This window comes from Gavialis gangeticus, unplaced genomic scaffold (assembly GCF_001723915.1).
Source record: "Gavialis gangeticus isolate Ggan-Ray unplaced genomic scaffold, GavGan_comp1, whole genome shotgun sequence".
Classification (NCBI taxonomy): domain Eukaryota; kingdom Metazoa; phylum Chordata; order Crocodylia; family Gavialidae; genus Gavialis; species Gavialis gangeticus.
In genome coordinates this window covers 63,885,820-63,908,813 of record NW_017728992.1, presented here as the reverse complement: position 1 = coordinate 63,908,813, position 22,994 = coordinate 63,885,820, and the positions used below count along the sequence as shown (strand labels likewise).

The 22,994-nt window shown below is 40.9% G+C and overlaps 1 protein-coding gene across 23 annotated transcripts in view; it reads right to left on the bottom strand.

Moving 5' to 3' along the window:
- The window catches only part of LOC109302013, a 506,981-nt gene that overhangs the window by 289,333 nt on the left and 194,654 nt on the right, over window positions 1–22,994 (bottom strand). For 2 of the 23 annotated variants that reach the window (XM_019523580.1, XM_019523587.1), the window contains 2 exons: window positions 19,177–19,229; window positions 16,469–16,571 (listed from right to left, as the gene is read on the bottom strand). The exons of the other annotated variants lie outside the window; for them this stretch is intronic. The gene's annotated coding sequence lies outside the window, so the exon portion shown is untranslated. The remainder of the gene's footprint in view (window positions 1–16,468; window positions 16,572–19,176; window positions 19,230–22,994) is intronic. 23 annotated transcript variants of the gene reach the window in all.

Sequence of the window (22,994 nt, the reverse complement as noted above, 5' to 3'; positions counted from 1 at the left end):
GGGGATTTTTAAAAGAAAAACAGATTAAAAATGGGGCTTCTCAAAAAAGGAAAGTTTGGGGCCCCCCCCCCCCCCCTTTGAGATAGCAAAATCCATTTTTGCGAATAAAATGCTGATCTGATACAATCTGTACTTCAAAATTCTAGTGACACTGACTAGTCAGTGGCATAACGAAAGATGAAATTGTGTGCTGCCCTGGCAGCACAATTTACCCAAAACAGAGGGAAGGAAAAAGAGCAAAAGTACAGAAGAAGAATGCTAGTCACATAACTCCTTGCATTTTGAAAGGTGCCTAATTATATTAATAATGATGGCAGCGCAAGAACCAAAACAGAACAGAACCCTAAAGCAAAAAGGTTCTTGTCTGAGCTTCTGTTTAAACGGTACAAAAACAGTTGCACTCTTGGGTGTATTTTGAAGGACAATGCTTATTGGTAACCAAGTCCACTGTCCCAAAAGTGATGATAGGGAAGGATCTGATTGAAAACACCCAAAGGATAAATTTTGCTAAGTGGGAGGCAGAACATCAAAACATGCATGGCTGGATTATGTCAATCCAGGACCTAGACACCCCACGACATTGACCCGCCCTCACTACCCTGTTCCTCTGATGTGGTGCCAATCCCTACTTGCAAAGCCTGTTGGAGGTAGGGGAATGACTCCCTTCCAAAAGACAATGAAGCAACAGCATGTCACCCCCCCTCCCCCGGTTTTCCTTTCCAGGGCAGCAAGAGAGGTAATATCTCCAGTGACCCACCATCCTGAGACGCAGAGAAAATTCTCCCTTCCTACATATCTCCTAGCTGAAACTCATTTGTGGAGTAGGGCAAGCCAGACCCATTACTCTCTTCTCTCCTGCCGCAAAGGCCTGCATGGATGGTGTTAGTAACTATCCAGAGCTGTATGATTTTCAACCCAGTGTGATGAAAGAGGCAATTAACATTTCACAGTTTGTTTCAGGCTGCACACAGACACTACACTTGGACATAACTTGGGTGAACTTTATAGCTTTTCTTCTTAGCCATTAGCACAAGAAATGTATTCATTTTTTCTTTTGTTTTGTAACGGGGAAAAAAATTCTCATGGTCCTGTGAGCTCAGGTCCTTACCACTGGTCTGTAGTGTCTATGCCTTAATTTGGCCCCAAGAACGAACAAGCTGTCAGACTTTAAAGAAACTAAGGCAGAAATCCAAATACAGTAGATAGTCAGTCTACCCAGAGCTTACAAGGGCAGTGTAAGGCATCAGTTTTATGGTGAGTTCAGGAAAAATGCATCACAGCACTGGAATGAAACCCATTATAATACTGGGGCTTACTCTATTAAACTCATTTAAACGTTAGGTTTTGCTTTTGCTTTTTCTTCATTGCCCCACAATGAGATTTTTCCAGATGTTTCATGTTCTAAAAAGTTGCATGTGCGCCCATTATGTTGAAGAATTTATTTGTGAAGAGTTAATTATTTAAAAATTGGTCTATTATGCTGATATACATAACGTACACAGTGTACATCAGAGGTTACCTGCCACTTAATTGCTGGTCATGGCCCTGACTTATAGATCTGACCTCTTAAGATACAGAAACTTTGTGTTAATTAGCTCCACATTAGAATCAACCCAAAATGAAAAGGTGACCTACTTTTTTCTTCATTCTTTTTCTTGATACAACAGTATTTTTTCCGTTCCTTATTTCACAAAGGTAAAATGCATCAATTCTGGATGAACTAAGTCTATGGGCACCTGTAGTAATTAGTCTATATGGTAAATTACACTTATTTCAAAGCCAGTGTTTTCAAATTTGTCCTTCAATTCCATGTGCTCAAAGAGAGCAGCATTTGACAGTAAGGAGTGTGGGGGGGAATACGGTGCAGGGGGGTAAAGATAGGGGAGGTAGAGGGCAAGTGGGTTACCTAACCCCCCAGATTTATTTTCCCTGCTATACTAGTGGGAGGGGGACAAATTCCAGGCAAATTTCCAATAATTAGACTCTATACCTGGAAAATTATAACAAATATTTAAATTTTCCCATGTATAGAATCTAATTATTGGGGGGAGAAGGCTGTCTTATATTCGAGTAAATACAGTATCAAATCACAAAGGTGACCAAAACAATAATGAACCAATTTTATTTCCCTACTCCAGTCTTCTTCTTACTTATGTACGATTACATCAGCATATATCATAAAGAAAGGAAATCATATACAAAATTACTTTAACAGTGAGAAAACCACAGAAAATTAGTTCAAAATGGTGATAGCTTCAAATGTGCCCCTTTTTTTGCTTAAACTACCCAGTATGCTTGTGCAGGTGGGAGGAAGGGGATCATGTCTGAATATGCATACAATTATACCAACATTCAAGATAAGATGTTCTTTTACAAACCATAAAAAGTTTTTTTTTTTCTGGTTTTATGCAAAGTCTTCAACAGAGACTGAATTAACAGTAACATCTCAGAACTAAGCTAAGTAATTGGTCCATTTAAAACACAACCATTTAGAAGGAAAAATTTTGAACTTACGCACTTTGGCCTGCGTTCAAATATCCACTTTTCTAAATATACTTATGTTTGAATCATTGAAATAGTTCACTCTTAAGTTAACACTCATGTTGAGAACAGTGGACTAAATTCAATCCTGGCTGTAACTTTCCACTAGAGTCAATCTGATATAATAAGTAGCAGGATCTCAGGAACTTTAAAGCAGACGTGTGCTCCAAATCTGCCAAACCTTTTGGGAAATTGCTCTATATTAATGAAAGTTTCCATGCCATGACTTATTTTCACTTCTGTACTCTAAGAGAAGTTTGAACTAAATTATTCAGTAAAATCCCAAGATTCTAGGACTTTCTAATAAACAAAAGAATGGAGTCTCTAATACAACTTTAGTTGTATTTCTTTTTAGTGGAGAGAAAGGAGTTGGAAGGAGAGGGACATTTTCCACTGAAAAATCTGAAATAAACCATCCACTCAGCATAGCATGTTTTGTTTTATGTAATTTTATATCTGGTTCCATTTATTTTATGTCATACTTCATTTTAGAACTTTTGGGATACACTTCACAACTGCATAAAAGAAATTGCTGCGGCTGAAGCATGGAGCTTTGAGTATTGCAGGGAGGTCATTTGATAATGTTGGCACATCAGAAGGACTGTAACAACTTTGTTGTTGTGGAATCTGCCCATTAGCTGGATGCTACTGCTCAAGTGATCAGCAGGGAATTAACTAAAACTGTTAAAATTTAAAGTAGGCATCATTTAGTTTCGGAATTAAACAGCCTGAAGATGAAAAGGGTAGTTCATACCTCTCAGAGGTGTAGTTTACTGAGATACTGCCTTACATCCAGGTCCAAAGCTTTACTTGAAGTTGTTATGGTTTCTCTTGAATTCAGTCTTATTTGAGCTGGTTAGAAATTCTCTTAATTCAAAAGCTCACAGGAGCCTAGCTCTGGCTCTACTACAAGAAACCTGAATGCCTTAAGACCACACATCATCCCCTTCAGCACATGTGCCTGCTTTTTTACCCCCTAGGAAGCAGAAGGGTAACCGTGACAGCTTACCTTTCTTCTGGTATTCCTGTAAATCTGCTCACAAATTATTATGGAAGCATTTGAACACAACATGCAATTATGCTTTTAGCTGTCCAGTAATACAAGTGTGTCATTTGTAAGTTTAAAAGCTATTTGCCTGCATAAATTGATTTCTCTACCCACATATGACTACAAATGTAAATACTGTAGCTGCATTTGACATCAGTCAAAAAGTTGGCCTGTAACGTTTTATTCCCTTTTATATCCCTTTCTTTTAAAAATTCTGCCATATATGGCAATTATTTCCTTCTTTTCTTCTCTCACACTGCATCTGACCTTGAGGTAGAACAGAGAAACCTTCACTTTGTTCATTTTATCCACTTCCAGAGTTTGTTGACAATGCCCGTTATAGAGAAAGGAGGACCCTGTGGTTAGGGAACTTTAGAGACCTGTGGCCAAGTCCCTGTTCTGCCACAGCTTTACTGTGCAACATAAGCACGTCACTTTTCCCCCCTCTTCTCTGTAAATTGGGATAACAATCCACCTTCAAAGGGATGCTGTGAAGATAAATATATTTTAAAAACGTTTTGTAACATACAGACAGGAACTATGGTAATTGGGCCATAGATAAATTGAAGGTACTGTATTTTCTCTCACGTACCTTTTTCCCAGAAATTAGCCTCCCCAAATTAGGACGTTTTAGGTGGGGAAGCTGTTTTCTTTGGTGGAAAAGAAGTGTGCCTAGAGACACTGTGCATGACATGCAGCTGCCAAGATGGCTGCCGCTTGTGTGCTCAGCAAACTAAAGGGGCAGAGTCTCGAGTTAACCATCTCACAGACACAGCTTTTGGCAGAGCACTGTAGCTTGAAGCAGCAAATGACCTGCTGGTAGTATCTTGATGAGGCTTGTGATGTGGAAACAACATTTTATTTACATTACCTTATATAAAAAGCTACTTAAAACTAAGGAAGGAACAGTCTTCTTATTGCCATTTGCAAGGGTCTGGGGCCCAGCCTTGTGCAACATTGAGTGTCCAGGGATGCACAGCATCACAGGAGAAAGCCTGCCACACACTTCCTAGACACTATTTTCCCAAGAGGATTCACTCTGTGTCACAGTCAGCCATGATTCTAGAAAAAAAAAATTCAGCATTCTGCAAAAACAAGGTATGTTTTATTGGGGGCCATTACAGTAGGCAAAAAAATACAGTAAATCCCAGGTACTTTGCAACATCTGTTTGTTTGTGTATAAGGCAGGAGACTGGCAGGAGAGTACACACACAATGACAGAGTTTCTGCAAGTAAAATTTGAAAGAATAATTGATTTCAACATGTGTTTTAATCTTCCTACTATTTTGCTAAGCATACCAATAATTATGAAAGAGTGGTTTCTGTCACATTTCTTTTTCATAAAGGAACCTAGAATTGTGACAGCGTGCAGAATAAAACAGGCTATTGATTTAAAACTGTCTCTTTTTTTTTCTTTGCAAGTAAATTAATCAATAAATCAAGTCAGTTTTTCTTTCAATTCTGAATGTTTTCTTGGCAGGGACTAGAGTGCAAAGCCTATCAGAAAACAGGGAAGGGAAAGAGAAAGGATGAAACACAGCAGGAGAGCAGTGCCCCAGGCTGATGATTTGAACATAATTTAGTTTACAGTTAACTCACAGCAGGACTTTTGTAATGTCCTTTATAACCTAGGAAGCTGTTTCCCCATTATTCATGATCATTACTAATAACAAGACAAGAAAAAATGTGATTATTAAATGGAAAAATGTTTGCACATTTTAAAATTTAAAAAAGAAGCTCCTTCTTTTTTAGAAGGACAAGAAAAATAGAACCCACAAGAAAAAATGGCATCAGATAAATCTGATGAAATAAGCTGTTGCATACACAACTTGATGCCTCTCTGAAACAGTTCATATTTAAGGTGCTACTCTGCCTGGCCTTCTAAGAAAAAACTACATTAGAAGGAGAAGAGTAGGTGATCTGATCATAAACAAAAGTACAAACCAAACCTTTTTTTTTTTGCTTTAAATTTATTCCATTCATGCCTGTACTGTTTCCAAGCTTCTATTATTTTTCACTATACTTTATTTCCCAACCAAAATCCTGTATTTTAGTCCAGACCCTAATCTACTTATAAAGCATCTGAGTAGTACTTGCACAGCTTTTAGATACCTAAGGGTAGAAACAGATGTCACCTTTTGCAACCTTTGTGCCACAACAGCCAAGCAAATGGGTATCTATGCCTCTTGTTGCACAGCAAATACCCCAAATTTGTGGATGCAACATAGGCAGTATAAATTTGTGCAGCAGACATCTGTTGGCTTTAGGGCAGGACAATGCAACAATGGTGGTATTATTAATTTATGCTGACTATTTAGCAGTGGACGTGTATGTGCTTTGGAGTAGAAGAGCCTAGGAAGTCTGAAGCTTCCAGTACTCTCCAGCTACCCCAGGTAAGTGGGTGGCGGCATGTCTCTAAGAAGGGAAAGTTGGGCTATTCCTGGGGCTTGAGGGGCCCAATCCTGCATAGGACCAGCCCCTCAAGCCCTGGGAGAATATGATGCCTGCTGTCCCACAGTATCAACAGACAAGATAATGGGTGATGCTTGTTTCACCCACTGAAGCAGATCAGCAGTGCTGGGATATCTCCTGATACAGCTGATCCATCTCATTTGACAACATCCATTTCTAGCCTTAACAGCAGCAAAATCATTAGGATACTGAGATTTCATATACAGCTCTCTCTTGCCCTGGACCTATCCAGACCAGCCATCTTGACATCTAACTGTACCTCAGCTCTGTTGAGATTCAGTTCCACCTGAGAAGTGCGCAAACTCTGAGAAAATCTCCAGATCCTTACTCTGGATTGCCAGCCCAGAAGGAGAGCATGCAAGAGGCAACCTAGAACTATAGCATTAAAAAGTTATTGAATAAAAGCCATAAGCAGCATTGGGGAACAGTGGCCCTCCCACTCGAAGAGTGCCTTCTTCACTGAGCTACCACAAGGGTGTTCAACCTCCAGCCCACAGGCCAAAAACAGCCTGTGGAGCCATCACATCTGGCCTGTGGGGCTCCCTACATGTAGGGAAATTTGGCAGTGGGGGAGAGGTGGCCATTGATTCAGCCACCCTGCCCCCTGTCAAATTCCCAAACCCCAAGGCCCATGTGCCCAGTTGGAGCCAGGCTGCACAACCTTCCCCCAGCAGGGCTCAGTTGGGGCCAGGAGAGCCCAGGTCTCCCATGTCCTTGGTTACCGTCTTAACTGCTGGACTGTCAGGAACAAGATGGGCACCAGCACCACGACCACCAGTCCTTCTCCATTACACTGAAGTCAGTGCCACTGTCTCACTGAAACTTTCTGGTGGAAATCTCCTGAGAGTGTGTCAGAACCAAGTTCATAAGCCTACCTAAAAACTCTTTCTGGTAATGCTGGTGGAAAGACAAATATAATATATATATCTATATATCTATATCATCTTACTGTGAGACTTGGGTTGAAATTCACCTTGACAGAGAACAAAGACAGTATTTAATCTTGCTATCTCTACCAATTTGGGGCTGGTTTTCAATGCCTGGAAGTCTGAGAGAACAGTGCATACTGGGAACAGAATTTGTCTGAATGAGATGGTAGGTGGTAAAGATACATTTCAAAACAGTATTTGCATTCCAGCAAAAATGAAAAATGCAAATTTTTCTATATTGTTAAGTACATCTGAAATTTGCGCAGAATTTTAAGTAATTAAGACTAAGGTATAGATAAATATTGGAGTTTTGGAACCAAACCCAATACCTTAAAATCTGGCTTAAAATAGTTGGAGTGAAGATCTGACAGCAAAATTAAGCCATTAAATTTCCTCTCTATCTTTCTGAACACTTATATTTATCTTCATTGTCATCTTTCCACTCGCTTTTCTCATCTGACCTGATCAATTCCACCTTAAGCCCCCACTCCTGCCCCACTTCTCCACCTCTCTAAGTCCAGACAGGCCTCTATTAGTGTTATTCTCAGACTGAAGGAATGTTAATTGTTACGGAATTTGCACTGTAAAAAGTGTCATAAAACAGAGCTGAGCAGCAGAAACCTACCTGCTGGTCCAACACATAAGGTCTGCATCCAAATGAACACAAAATCTGGAAACCTTACATTTAACCCGAGCTTTTGTTTTGAACTAGAAATAAAAAGAAAATACAGCATATCTGAAACGAAGCAGAAGAGACAAAAAAAGGCCGCCACAGAAAAGTGAAATGAAAACATTATCTTTAAACACACACAGATATCCTAGCACACAGATTTGAGTTGAAAGTTGTAAAGTGCTGCATAAAGTAAACAGCCCAATATAATATAACAATGTAAAGAACAACCTGTTGGGATATTGATATTTCTGGATATTGTACAGTTTGGCTCCTTAGCTTTTAGAGATTAAAAGACAAATTTCTATACTACTTATGGGGAAAAAATGAAATAAGTAGGAAATAAGGAAATATTTTCTAGTTTCCATTTTTCCAGCGAGCCATTTTATTCTATTATATCAAAAAAAAACCCTTTCCAATCCGCGTGTCACTCTCCATTACAAATTCTGCCTTAGTTCTGTGCATACAACTCCTTCCTCAATGGAAGTTCTAGGTAGATGATTAAACTGGTAAATGCATTATTTCTCAAATAAAAAAATGAAAAAAAAAAACTTAGACCTACTGGTTTTTCATCAATTGTAATACCAATTTCAAAGTCTTGTTTTGAGTTGTTCATAATCTGTTCCTCCTTTTAAAAAGGAGGGGGAGGGAGGGATAAACTGGGAGAGAAACTGCCCTGCCTGCACTGTCAACCTCTTCCCCACAGATCTTTCTGGCTTTCAAAATTCACCACAGGAAATTTAGAGAGATGCTTGGTAGTAGAAAGAAAGCGTTTCATTTCTGACCACACGTGATCCCAAGTACATTTTAGTATGAGCTCTGGTTATTTCATGCAATGGGCCATTATGAACAAGTGAATCGGTGAGCGTGAATGCTAATCTAGCCATGCAGAAGTGGGACTATAGCTCAAATTCTTCCAGATAGTGCCTGTCCTCACAAGCCTTCTGTGATCTGAGTAGGAGACAAGACAGCCATGCCAAGAGTACTGGTGGAGTCAGCAAACAAAGTACAGAATGGAGATTCAACCAAAGATTCCACAGGAAGAAAAACAATGAGTGCAAAAGTGGTTTGTCTTCTGGGAGACGGAGCAGTTAGGAGAGAGCCTTTTTTTTAAGCTCAGTGGAAAAGACGCATACAAAAGGCACCAGTATAATTACAGAAGCCACTGAGCTAGCTTGCCAAGATGCACTGATGTGGCCTTTTCACCAAGTTTTATTCTTGGCCCCCGGCATCGTCATCTCCCATCCTCCTCACCACAAAAATCAATTGGTAAACGTAAGCTGAGTGTTGTCACAATAGTTGTGTGTAGGATCACTTTCTCTTCATTTTTTGACCGTCTAAAATCCCCAGTTGAATTTGGCGCGCACATACTGTGATGAAAGAACACTCAGAGTTCTGATTTAACTCTAAACATAACACTCCTACCATCCTAAATTACATCACATCAGCCTAAACCAGGGGAGGCAAACCCCAGCATGGGTGCCAGTACGGCACGCAAAGGCATTTTGCTTAGCATGTGTGCCTCAGGGCAGACAGCGGGGAAGGGGCCACAACACGGATTGGGCCCCTCGTGACTCTTCCGCCATCTGACCCTGGCGCGCCAACATCTTACAAGTTAAGATTGCGGATGTTTTTGGCACTCTGCCCAAAACATTGCTGGCCCCTGGCCTAAACCATGCCCCGAAGAGCAAGAATAACCCTATTTACCACGACACCTTTTTCAGCATCAGTACATCAAAGGTAGGTTCCCTCCAAGTATGCCAAGGAAAAGGAGGAAAGAAAATTATGATGTATGTACGGACAGACGTTTTCCCTCACTGGATCCCTAATGTCTCTCTTGAAACTGATTACACTTTAATAATATTTAGTTTAAATTATTTTTAAGAAGCTATAAATGAATAATGATTTAAAACCAACAAGGGAGATTCGCAAACGAGATCCACCTCTGTCATCATTAATCAAAGCTGATGGTTAAGCTGATCATTATCGCCAGCATGCTATAAAAGTCCTTGCTTCAGGGTTGTATTTTCCTTCCAATAAATTGTAAGGATTTTGAATCCATTTCTTTTTAGGGACATAGATCTGGATATTAGGTAACAGTAAACTGATATTTCCTTGTTTTGTTTGCAATTTATTTGTACACAATGCCGTAATCATTGCATCTACTCTGAGGAGAAAACTCCCGGCACCCATCTCACCAAAATGCAAACTGCTTTTACCCAGCAAGGATGCACCAGCAGAGAAATAGACCATATCTTTGAAAAAGTCACCCAAATACCCTGCAGTAACCTACTCCAAAATACAAGAAAATACCCACTGACTGCATGCCCTTGGTTATCACCTGTCATCCCACACCTGAACCAGTACACAATTACAGCCTATAGTCAAAAAAAGGACCAAACCTTGGTAGAAATACCCTGGTACCCTCCCCCGTCCCACTCCTGGCCCTCAGATGGCCCAGCTCATCAGAATCTAATGGGACCCAGCCCTGCCTTAAAAATAAATGCAAGACCTGTCAACTCATCTCTACTACTGCAACAATCAACACGTGCCACAACAAAATAAAGACAATCCATGGATCATTAATATGTCTATCCCAGAACACGCATATGCTCAGCTGACCAGGATGCCTAGTCACAGGAGTCCACAGCACCCAAGCTACCAGCTGCCAGGCCCCATGGGAACCAAGGGCTCTGACACGCTCTCCCGACTGAGTGCCCTAATCAGACAACCAGCACTCCCAGCCTCAGGAGGGCACTGGAGTCTTGAAAGGCAAGGACTCCTAGCCACAGAAACACATGGGAGCCAAGAGATCCAAGGCTAAGTACAGATAGGCAGAAAGCCCTGATTGATTCAGTCTTCACAAGTTAGTCTAAGCTGAGAAAACTGAATGAATAAGCAAGTGAACAGACATTCACTTTTGGTTCCGAAAATTCAGCCACGTGCCTGCAGTGGCCCTGGCCAGAAGTCAGGTGTATTAGAGCATGCCTCCCTGTCCTGCTAGAGCAGACAGCTTGGGCCAAAACTAGCCTGCCTACTCTGCTAGCGGGTGTGGTCTGTGGGGCAGGTACAAAGCATCCTGGGATGCTGGGGAACTGTGAGTTAACTTGAATCTAGAGGGGAACTGGGATAGAAGTTAAACTCTTAAACTGGTTTCAGCCATTTTGAAAGTGATTTATGTGCACTGAACTTCTGTCGTGTTACAGATTTGAACCAGTTTCCAATCACTTATACTGGTTCACATGTCATTTCTGTCCTTAGCCCAATGTACTCCCCAACCTGGGAGCCCTAATCAGCTGACTGGGACTGCCAACTGCAGGAGCATACAGGAGTCAAGGGATCCCCTGTGCTCCTTCAACTGGGAACCCCAATCCTCTGATCAGGACTCCCAGCCACAGGAGCATGAGTGAACAAATCTTGCTCTTCTTCAGCAGTGCAGGGGGAGCCCAGGATCATGATGCACATACAGCATAGCAGGAGGTGTGATTATTGGGATGGTGCATCATATCCTATTGCACCTTTAAATTTAACATCTGTCAGCAACCTATGTCACACAAGGATAGGCCTCAGACCCTTGCAAGGGTAGTAACAAGACTGTTACTTCTTTACTGTAAAGCAAGGATGTCAAACTCATCCAGCCCCATGGGCTGGATGAATGGTGTGTGGCCAGCCCAGAGGGTAAACTGGACCCACAGTCCAAACCCACCCACGTTTTGGAGCAGCCACAGTGAATGTCACGTAAAGTACTGTCCTGCTCAGCCGCCCCATGGCTGCGCGGCACTCTGGGCAATGCATACCAAGCCCATCCCATCCTACCTACCTTGATCACCTCCTCCATGTGCACGGAGGTAAAACAGCCAGCACTGCTTGCATCGCTGCTCACACCATCCCCCCTCCTGCCAATGGGGCCCCAACAGGGCTTGTGGGCCAGACACTGGTTTCATCTGCCTCACACAGCACCAGGGGTGCAGTGCCTGAGCAAGGGAACCCCAGGTCATGCATCCAGCCTGTCATGGAACACGAGCTTAGCAGAGGCAGCTGCAGCCCTGCAGTGGCTCCTGGTCTGTACTGCACAGTGGCCACTCGGGGATGCATGCTGGAGTGGACACCAAGGACAGCCATCTGGCACACCCTCAGCAGGCTACCTGTGGGTCACTCCTGAGACCCAAGGGAAGCACCAGAGGCCAGATGACAGAGCTCCATGAGTTGTATCCAGCCTGTGGCCTGTATTTTTTACACCACTCCTGTAAGTAGTTCTTTATGTAAGTTCATGTAAATGAAGTGTTGTTTCCACATCACAAGCCTCATCAAGATACTACCAGCAGCCCACTTGCTGCTTCAGGCCTAAGCTACAGTGCTCAGACAATCACTACAGCTGTGAGAGTGTCAACACAGGACTCCACTCCGCTACCCTGCTAAGCAGACACAAGGGGCCATCTTGACAGCTGCATGGCACATGCAGTGTTCCAGACATGCTTCTTTTTCAGTGAAGAAAATAGCTTCCCCACTTAATACATGCACCCCAATTTGGAAGGTGAAAGGTATGTGTTGTACGTGAAGAAATATAGTAGTGCTTGAAATAGGATGCCACACAATTCACAAAATTTATAGAGTGCTGCTGCCTGAAGTCTTAAAAGGAGTGTCTAAAGCCTAAAAAGGCTGAAAACCATTGATCTAGAGAGTACACCTCCCTGCAGTGAGAGGACAGTTTGTTGAAAGCATGGCACTACTCTGTGTTGAAGCCTGGGGTCACATCTACAACATTATGCAAATACATTTCAAGAGCAGATTTCACTTTGATCCTGTTTAATCAATGCCTAATCAGTAATGTTTTATTTTTAAGGCAACTTTTTTATTCCTGTAATATTTTGTTAATGACGCAAAGACAGAATCAGCTACTTCTATCATGCCACTTGTACATAACCAGTTCTCCCCGATTAACAAACTAGCTGTCATAACTTTTCCTTTCAAAAAAATAATGGCTCATCTTGTTGTCTGAAGCTTGTAGGTTAAGTATGAAGGTGTGGAGAAGAAATGTACCTCTTCCAGATTTTGTCCTAAAATAAGAGATCATCAAAAAGTGTGGAGCTAGCAGAGGACTCCAAAATGCATTTTAAATCTCCTCTCAGGACAGTTTGACATGCAGATCTCAGACCACTCCAATTTGAAAATCCTCCATCTCCATGAAACTAGAGACACTGCTAAAGTTACTTTTGCCAAATCAAGCTACTGCTGAAACTTCTATTTAAACACTGCTGCCTTTCGAAGTAAATGAGCCAAATCCTGCAGTCATCACTAAGTCCTTAGGCAAAATTCCAAGAGACTTCAATAAGAGTTCTGCCTGGGGCAAGGAGTGCCAGAATTGGCCCAATTATAAAGTTTGTGGTAGGTGAGAGCTGGAAAGACACGATAATATTATAATAAAGTTTACAACTGGTAAGAAAAGAGAAAATGTAATTCCTATTTCCACTCCATCAGCTGGAAATAGAAATAATATTTACTAGCCTTCCAATGTGTGCTGGAAAAAAGTGGGGTATGCTTCTTCAGGATTCAGCTGATGTTAAAGCCTCAGAGATCTCCATGTGTTTTTAGGGCTAGGCTTGTGTGTATTTACAGAGTTTAGTGAATTTTTCTGTTAACTCTTCTAAGCATGAGGAAAAGTGCAGATAACCTCAGCTTAACCTCCCTCCTAGCAAACCTTCTCCTCCTGCCCCTTCCTTCCATTAGTGAGCTCAGATCTGTAGCATCTAAAAGTAAACTATGAAATCACTTCAGTCACAGCTCCATTAATGCACTTCTTTATAAACTGTTCCATGTCACTGGAATGCACCGGGTCTCCATGTCCCACTACACACCTGGATTGTGAAAACCAAATAAATACATGGCAGAGTATAAAGAGTGATGAGGCTTTACTTCCATCAGGCCTTTACTAATGCATAAATCGGACTTTTATGCACTGAATAAGGTATTCCAGACTTCATTACTGTTATCTACTTCTGATTTTAAAATAAACAATCCCCAAAAAGGTTTACTGGGGGACTTTTCAAACAGTAATGGGCCTCTCACCTGGCTAAACTGACATTCATTTCAGAATCTTAGGATTTCTTTTCTCTCCTCAGGTTGCTATCCAATGTGAACATGTGCTCGCTGCAGCATCTAATATCAAGACCACCCAGCATAAGTCTCCTCTCTTACCATTTCTCTCTGCTGGATTAAGATAAAAATCTAGACAAAGACTTTATTCTTATTTTACTTCTGACTTGTCTAAACCTTCATCTGACAAACACAGGCTCAATCTTTAAGCACTTGAAGAATGTAAAGGAAAGGAATGAATCCATGGCAAGGAAACAACAGAACACACTTGGGAATCAGGAATTCAAAATCAGATTCAACAAGGAGGCAGCCAAAGACATGGCTAAGGCAGCATTTCCCAATCGGTGTAGCATGGCACAACGGCACATCCAGGTGTGCGGTGGCATTTGGAGTTGGAACCACATCTTCCCCCTGGGTGGAGCTACTCCCCCCACCTGCTGCTGCTGCAGGCAACCGGACAGATGGAGGGGGGCATGGCTCCAGCCAGCAATTAAAACATCGTGCCACCCACTTCCCCGCCCCCACCAAGTCTGCAGCATTCAGCCACTCGCCACCCAGTTCCTCCCCTCCTTCCCCACCACTCTGTGGCGTTCAGCCACTCACCACCCCCTCATAGGGCCGGTGTGCCATGGGGTAGAGGAGGCCATGCATGTGTGTTGCAGAGTGACAAAGGTTGGCAAATGCTGGGCTAGGGACAGAAATTACACAAACTGGTGTAAGTGATCAGAAACCAGTTCAAATCTGTAAAACAACAGAAGTTCAGTGCACATAAACCACTTTCAAAATGGCCAAAACTGGTTTAAGAGAAACCTGGAAGGATGCCTTAACTGATTTAGGTTAAATGGGTTTACTGAACCTGTCCCAGATCCCCTCTAGATGCAAATCAACTCAGTCCCCCAGCATCCCAGGATGCTTTGTACCTCCCCCACAAATTCCCCCTCACAGGGTGGGTGGGCTCGTCTAGGCCCAAGATATCTGCTCCAGCTGAGCAGCAAGGTGTGCTCTAGCACCCCCATCCCCCACCAGCTCCTGGGCTGGGCCACTGCAGACATGTGGCTACATATCTAGAATCAAAAGTGAACATCTGGCCAGTTGCTTATCAGTTCAATCTACACAGCTTAGACTAACCTGAAAAGATTGAATTGATTTCAGTCTCAGGCTTTTTGACAGTCTACACTTAGTCATAGTGTACCTATACATGTGCCAGATGCCTGCTCTGGTGTGTGCCAATTAGCACACATCAGCACAGACTCAATCAACAGAGTCTGCTGGAGCATGCTAATTAGCATGCTCCAGTGGCCTCTGCATCACATGTATTCAGTGTCCCAGCACTTCAAAATAGCAGCAGAGGCACTTTAACTAAAGCCATTGAACGAGCTTTAGTTAAAGCGCCCCCGCTGCCATTTTGAAGTGCGGGATGATGAATACATGAGATGCTGTGGGAGCTTTCAATAGAGCAGGTCTCAGGAGCCACTCTAATTAAAATGCCGCCCCTGCCCTGGAGCACCTGTAAAGACACCCATAGAGTCCGCAATAACTGCGGCACCAGAAACCGCGGTCAAAACAGTAGCTACAAGGGGCTTGATCGATGTATTTCTTTTTATGACACTCAGTGAGCTTTCTACCAGAGGATATCCACTAATATTTTTCTTCATTAACATCTCATCAACCCCATATTATGTACTATGAATATTTTAAACATGAGTTCCTTTTTAGTCAGATCCTTTTAGCACTTCTACTTTGGCTTGCAGCAAGAAAAAAAAATGAACAAAAGCTGAAATGAAGCCTCAAAGAAGCATCTTTTAAACCCAAGAAGAGTCTTTTAAACCCATCAGTCATTTGCAAGCCACCAACTCCTCCCATTTCGTGACCTCAGGACTAGATATTAAGAATGATGATATAAGTTAGAACATTACAAAACAATCCAGTTCCTGATAAATACTGGTGAATCATTAAAGTCATTACTTAAAGCTGATCAAATGAACCTTAATAAAACACCATACACTCTCTTCCCTGATGTGCTATTAGCATCCACTCATAGCACTAAAGATGCCTTCCTGACAAATAGGGATCTCTCCCCTTTGGGTATAATTACATAGACTGCATCTGAATAGTTGCCAGTGAGTGATAAAAAAAGTAAAAATCACTGGCTTTTATTTTGACATTTAACACCATTTCCACATGTAGAGCAGTCTGCTGTGTGATTGTGTCAAAAGAGCACACTAATTCTCACAGCCTTGCTCAGTGAAACAAGTTAACAGTCCTTAATTGTACTACTCTATCACTTTTTATGTTAAAAAAAAAAAAAAGGAAGCAGCACTGTGGCACTGAAATGACTCTGACACAGCCATTTGAAGGGCACAGACAGCTTTTAAAAAAAAAAAAAAATCTAACCCCTGCCTGAACTTGCATCCACTGATAGACCTTCTGAAAGGTGTATCATTGTACAGGTGTTGCTTAGTTGCACACAGAGTGCAAGAACCTGAACAGTTCTTTTCCAGCATTCCAATTTCACTGAAATTTGACCCAAAAAAGTCTGAATATCCTTGTTTGGATGTTATCATTTTGAGTTCACATGGCATTTACTGAAGGCTACAATTTTGTCACAGCAATCAAAGAGGTCACAGAAACTATGAACCTGACAAAACTTAGCACAGTCTCACATCTAAAAACACATCTACCTTGTTAGATTCTTTATTTTGTTCATTTAAATACCTTTCTTTTCCTGTGATGCTCGTGTGACTTCATCAGGCCTCCTGCTACTCAGTCAGATAGTAGGTTGCACTGGATGGTGAGAGAAGCAGTTCAGCCTGGGGTGCTGGTGACAGAAATGGATGAAGGTGAGATCCCTTCCCATTGTGGTCCGAGGCCCTGATCTACGATTGGGAAATGCACTCGATACATTTATTGTTTCACAGTGATGTAAGCTGATATAATGAAAAACTGCAAAAACTGGTATTCTCCCCATGAATTCTGACTGGTCCCCATGCACATCTCAGCCAACAAACATCATTAAAAAATATATCGCGTTAGCAAAATTAAAACTGATCTGCATCATAAAAGTCAAAACATTTGGGCTTTTTATTATATTTTAATATGAAATTCTGAAAGTCAAAGTGAAATAATCAAACTTGAAGCAAAATATGCTCTGCAATCATTTTTAGTTATCTAACTGAAAAAAAAACTAAATGCAGGCATGGCAAAGTCTGTGTTTAACCCCAAGATAAGTAGGCAAGTCAGCACAGTACTCCACCAATCATTTATGGTTAACCGCACATAGTTTACCTCACTGTAAAACTTAACTCCTATGTCTCTGCTATGTTGTTATTAATGATCATTAGTTATCCTGTTGTAAAAACGCTATTTTTCCATCAGTGAGGACACAGCTATTCGGCTGCTGAGGTAGCCACAAAAGAAGTTTACAATATCATTGCCACTTTCATTGCTGTCCCACGTGCTCTAAGCAAGAGCAAAACTGATTGGATTCACAAACAACTTATTGGAAAGAACAGTACAGATTTAGTGGTCTGATGCTCAGTAGCTCTCCTTAGAGGGTACCATGAAAAAAGCATTTATTTATGCTGATCCTGCAAGGTATGAAGTGGGCAGTGAAAAAAGAAAGATAAAACAAATCTGATGACCCTGCACTGTCCACAACTCCACTGGGTGCTGTATTTGCCCCTCATTTTACTTTGAAAAGTTGAAGGCCTCATACTATACTAAGTGAAGTAGAACTCTACTTTATTTTTCTTGCAAAATATATCTTACTGAAAAGCAAAGCTAAAACACTGACAGAGAAATGGAAGAATTAAAGGTATAGAAAAAGAAATGAAGATAGGTCTGAAAGATGAGACCTGGAAACGGCTGGGCAGCAGAGGCAGGACTATTCAGAAAAAACACAGATAGAGCAGTGTAGCCAGGACAAGACAGAAGTCTGCGTGGGCAAAGAACCATTTACCCACTTTTTGGATTTTTTTTTTTTTGCAGCCCGCATGTTCCCTATTCTGCCACAGCTACACTGTTCTTGGCACCCCACCTGGTTAGTTTAAATCAACCATCAGTGAAGTTGGCTTCTCAGTTTGATTGTTTCTTTGCTACTTGTTGGAGATGCCTTCATTTAGGGCGCAATCCAAATCTTACTAAAGTCCATGGAAAGGCCTCTACCACATAGGCCTTTCTGAGCTTTGAATCAGGTCCATAATGAATAAAGCTTTTCATTTCCTTCCTGCTGATACAGACTACCAGAAATACTGTGTAGAAAGACAGTCTGCCATCTTCTGCCTATGGAACTGACTTCTGCAATAAATAAAACACGATTATTTTATCTGCAACTTATGACTAGAGAAGTTGTTGTTATACTTTTGTATATGGGGACTTGCCTTTTGCGTAATTTTGCCAGGTTAATTACTGTAAGCACCAAAAATTATCTTTTGGTCACTATTCTTCTTCCCCACATGAACCAACCTTTGGAGCCCATGAGCACCACATGGATGCAAATACAGGGCTGCTACATATTTATAGCTTTTGAAATACTCAGAAAGCTATGCATTTAATTAGTTCTGCAGCAACCCTTTCTGTTTACTGTTACCATCCCACCTCTCTCCATCTGTTAGCTACTTCCACTGGTCATGTTTCATCTTAAGAGAAGCTGTAAGTGTTTTGGGAAAGGGGGCTATCTTTTTCTATGTACCTGTACAACATCCAAGAAAATTAGGCTACAGTTCCAACTGGGGCCCTTAGTTTCTACTATAATGCAATTAAAAGAGAATAAAATACTTTCTCCACATCTGTGCCTTGTTGCACTGCGAAGTTCCCAGCCTCCCAGCCCTACCCTGAATGGGAAATTCAGAGTGCATCCAGATTTTCTATTAGTTTACAAAGGTACTTAAAAAAACACAGAAGACCTCCCACATGTGGGTTTCACCCATACAGTATAAGCTGCTGGATAAGCAAGGTCTCCCTAGTAGCCCTGCATGTGGTCAAGAACTTGTGGCCAGACAGAAAAGCCTCCATCTGTTTTCCCATTGCTTCCTTCTACTTAAAAATCCTGCTCAAAGAAGGGGCAGATGCTAGCAGCAGCCTTCAGTTGGGTATCCCTTGGAAAAATGACATGACCCCAATGGAGCTGTAGTATCAGGGAGCTGGTAACAGATTATCCTGGCCACCTACAAATCTCTCCAAATCCAGAAGTTCTGAAAGTGAGCCACAGACACCCACAAGGAGATCCCAGGAAAAGTCTAGCAGAAGCTACTCTGAGTCCTTCCCCCACCCTTTTGTTCCCCTTCTCACCCCACAATGCTGTTTTCGACATATTGCTGTGGGAGGATACAATTCACATGATGGGCGTTATTTGGTCATTCATTAGTGAGAAAATATTTACAATCAGAGCACAGGCATATCCCTCTATTCATACAACAACATACCTTGGGTACCTTATCGCATGGGAAATGTCCTTCTGTAAAAGCTCTTCTCCCAGCTAAGGCAAGGCCATTTTGAGAGAAAGAAAAGTCTATGATTAAAAGCCAAACATTAATAGAAATATTTTCATAATTTTTTCAGTAAGTCAAAACAAGCAAGGACTTTAAATTTTCTTCCCTTTCAGAGCTGAAAGCCTAAAACAAAGGAATACTGCTTAGCTACACATGACCCATCGAGGGCCTTTTCCATTCTAATTTCTTAGTGCAGCAGTTCCCAATCTGTGGTACGGGTATCACCAGCGGTCTGTAGACAACCTGTCAGTGGTACATGTTAACAGATTTATTATAATTACTTTATATGACAAAAATTTGCTGGTGGTACTTAAGGTTGTATCATTTTAAATTGGTGGTGCGCAACCTGTCAGAGTTTGGGAACCACTGTCTTAGTGCAAACTCCCTGATAAGCAATAAATAAGCCAACAGAAAAAAATTGTGAAATAAAAGTTACTTAAAAAAAATATATATAATTTTTTTTAATAATCTAGGGAGTTTTCAGTAGGATGAGTAAGAAATAGCTTTTAGTACAAAAATACAAAAAATGTAGCCAGTGAAAGCTAAATTAATTTTACTACCAAAATGACTGGTCTGCTGGACCAACCAAAACAAGAATCAGGACTAAGAAGAGTTTCTTAGCAGCAGGGACTACCTCTTTGCTATGTGTTTGAACTAGGACAGAATCATAATTGCAACACGGAAAAATAATGTAATAGCCTAATACAGTATGCAAGGGAGAATTCTCTAAGCCATCTGCCAACTGCCATGTACACATCATGGAAAAACTGACAATTCCTCCAATCATACTTTGGCTACTGCAGTCTGCAGAATTTTAGACAGACCAGGAAAAACAAGAAGAAAGTCTTTTTTTTAAAAGGTTAGCAATGATTGCACAGCATAGAGAAATCATGTGATAAAAAGAATTCTTCCCAAACATTAATAAAAATATATAGGATAAAACAGGTTATACTAGGTAAAATGGTAGAAAACAATACCACTTTTGATGTAAAATTGTGTATTTGACTAATCAATGCTTTTCTTGAGAAGTATCCATTTTTGTGAATTTCTTTCACTTCTTCTAAAATAAAAAAACACCAAAAACCCAGTATCGTGCATAAAAAAATAAAATAGGTTTCTCTGAAATGTTGTCCTATTGCCTCTTCAGAGCTGTAGGCCATTCCCCACAGCTTGATCATATCATCTGTAGTGGACTACTGCCCCTCTCAAGGAGAGAGATTAAGATGCATTCTGAAAGGTCTAGTCTGGCCAGGATTTAGAAATTAGAACCGTTTCTTACTACAATTCCCTAGAGGCACGACAGCAGCCTTCACAAATAAATTTAAAAAAAAAAAAAACAACTTCCACTGGAAAAAGGAAAAATAAAAATGTTATGGTAAATTAGCTCTTAAAGCATCTCACTAGAGACCTGTGAGAGCATCACACCCAAGATTAGGAGATAAGTAGAAAGACTGCTGTAAATTTCAAATCAACCCTGAATAAACATAGTGGTGCTATTCCTGGGAGCCTAGAAAAGGGGGAGGAATCTGTCTTAAAATCCTACAAAAGTTGCCAGACTACAATTGCTGAAACAGATGTACAATTTTGATGATTACAGGTAGGAATGAAGTAGGTTGGGGTTTTTTGGGTGAATAATACTAGTCGAAAACATGAGCTTCCAAGAGAAAAGATCAGTGAAGTGCCACTGCCTCCATTTCATGACCTCTAAAGCCCAGGATTTAGATAAATCCTGGCCTTGCTCAAAAGAATTTGTGGAGCTAACCATCCCTTTGGTACCTTTTTCTTCTAAAGTGACTTCATAAAACATCTTGTAATCAGACACCATATGGGGAGAGGAGCTCTGTTCTACACCAACACGAAGGAATTTTACAGTTTGACAACATGCTGCAGTTCAATCCAAAGCAGAGTCTGAAAGGAATCAGCCCTCCATGTAGACTGGTACAAGTGGAATTAGTTTTTCTGACTCAGTTCGTATATGACCTGTTTGTATAATCCCTGAAGAGGGATTTGAAGGTGAAACACAGGGCACCTCTTTTCTTAATTCATCCCATGCGGTGTAGAAGAACAATGCTACCCAACTCAGCCAACATAGAAGATATACATAACTGATAGACAAACACAGGAGCAGGAATGTATTTTCAGTAGATGACCATCTCCTACCACTTACACAAATGATTTGCTAAAACCAGATGTTTATCCTAACAGCATTCCTCCTTTCTTTCATGCATAACAAAATTAAAAAACAAGGGCTCACGCTCCACTCTTAAAGCAATTCAGGTGCATTTTCTATATACAAGCAAAAAATCATCTTGATTCACTCAGTAAAGAAGTTAGTGAATTCATGCTGATATTCTCCCAGGTACATACAGTGCACCTGGAAACTCAAGATACTTGCAAGAAACGTCAAACAAAATCTTTCCGTCTACATTTCAGAAGAGATGACTTTCCAACCAACTATGCTGAAATACTGGGAAGGTATCTGGGCTGTTTCTTAATTTGGTTTTGTTGCTTAAGAACAGACTCTGTCAATGCAAGCCTTGAAGTGAAAATACAGAATTCCCCTGGGAAAGACATGGTGGTCCTTGAGATCTATTTTTATCTTCTTCAAAAGGAATTTAAGAACAAGATGAACCAGTTGAGTTTAATCAAAAGATTTTCTTAAAGACACTTAAACTGTAAACACTAATACATGAGTTTGTAAATAACGACTGCTGAAAAAATTAAAACAGAGATGTATTTTACAAGCACGGCAACACAAGCTTCATTTCATTCCTTTCTTAGGCCCTGGTTCCACCATTGTTCAACATACTGACACTACTTGTTAATGCTAGTCATTACAGGCTACAGAAGAGGACCCACAGGACTTTGGAGTTGTTCTCAGAAACTGTGTGGTCTATGTCAGTTGGAAAAAGTATGTGAAATGGTAATGCAGTATTATTGCACATAGACTGAAAGAGGCATCTGTTTGTGTGGGAGGTATGATTCCTTCCTCCCTTTCCAATCCCCCGTCATTGTTTAATAACTGTGCTAGAAACAATAGCTTCACAGAACTTGTAAAGTTACTTGTGCAAACCAAATGTCAAATGAGAGTTGGCATGATTAAAATGAAATTGAGAGAAAATAACCCTATCAAAGATTGGTCTTGAAAGGCCTCATTTGTATGCATTAGAGTAGGTCCCTGAGGTGGATGAAAGGCCTGTATTAAGGCCGGAGATGGAACCATAAGCCACATGACAGGACACATTTCCAGTTTAGTTCCTTTATTACTTTTTTCAATATCCAGAAAAAAAAATGAAATTATTTCTTTTAAATATAATCATCTAGGCAAGTTTCTTTTCCAAGCTAAAAGCCAAGGAAACAAGCCAAGGAAAATGGAAATTCTTGAGGATTCTGAACTTGTTGGGTGGTAGTTAAATATTTAGATGTAGATTTCCTCCTCCCTAGCCATGACTTCTTTCTTTCCATAGTTTCACTCGATTTAATTTTTTTTCCTGACAGGGTGATTTATGAAAAACAACAGCTAGCCAACAGCAGAAGTAGCAACAGCATGAGCTCCAGGTGTTAGGAAAAACCCCTACCTAATTAATTCTCTCTGTGATATACTATCACGTCCCCAAAATATTATGGTTGAAGAGTCAAAAAATCTGTCATATTCCAGCAACATTGTATTCCACAGAGCAAACATCTTCCTTTGTCTTGCATTTGGAAACACCTCAGGCAATACCACCATCAACACCAGCACACACACAATT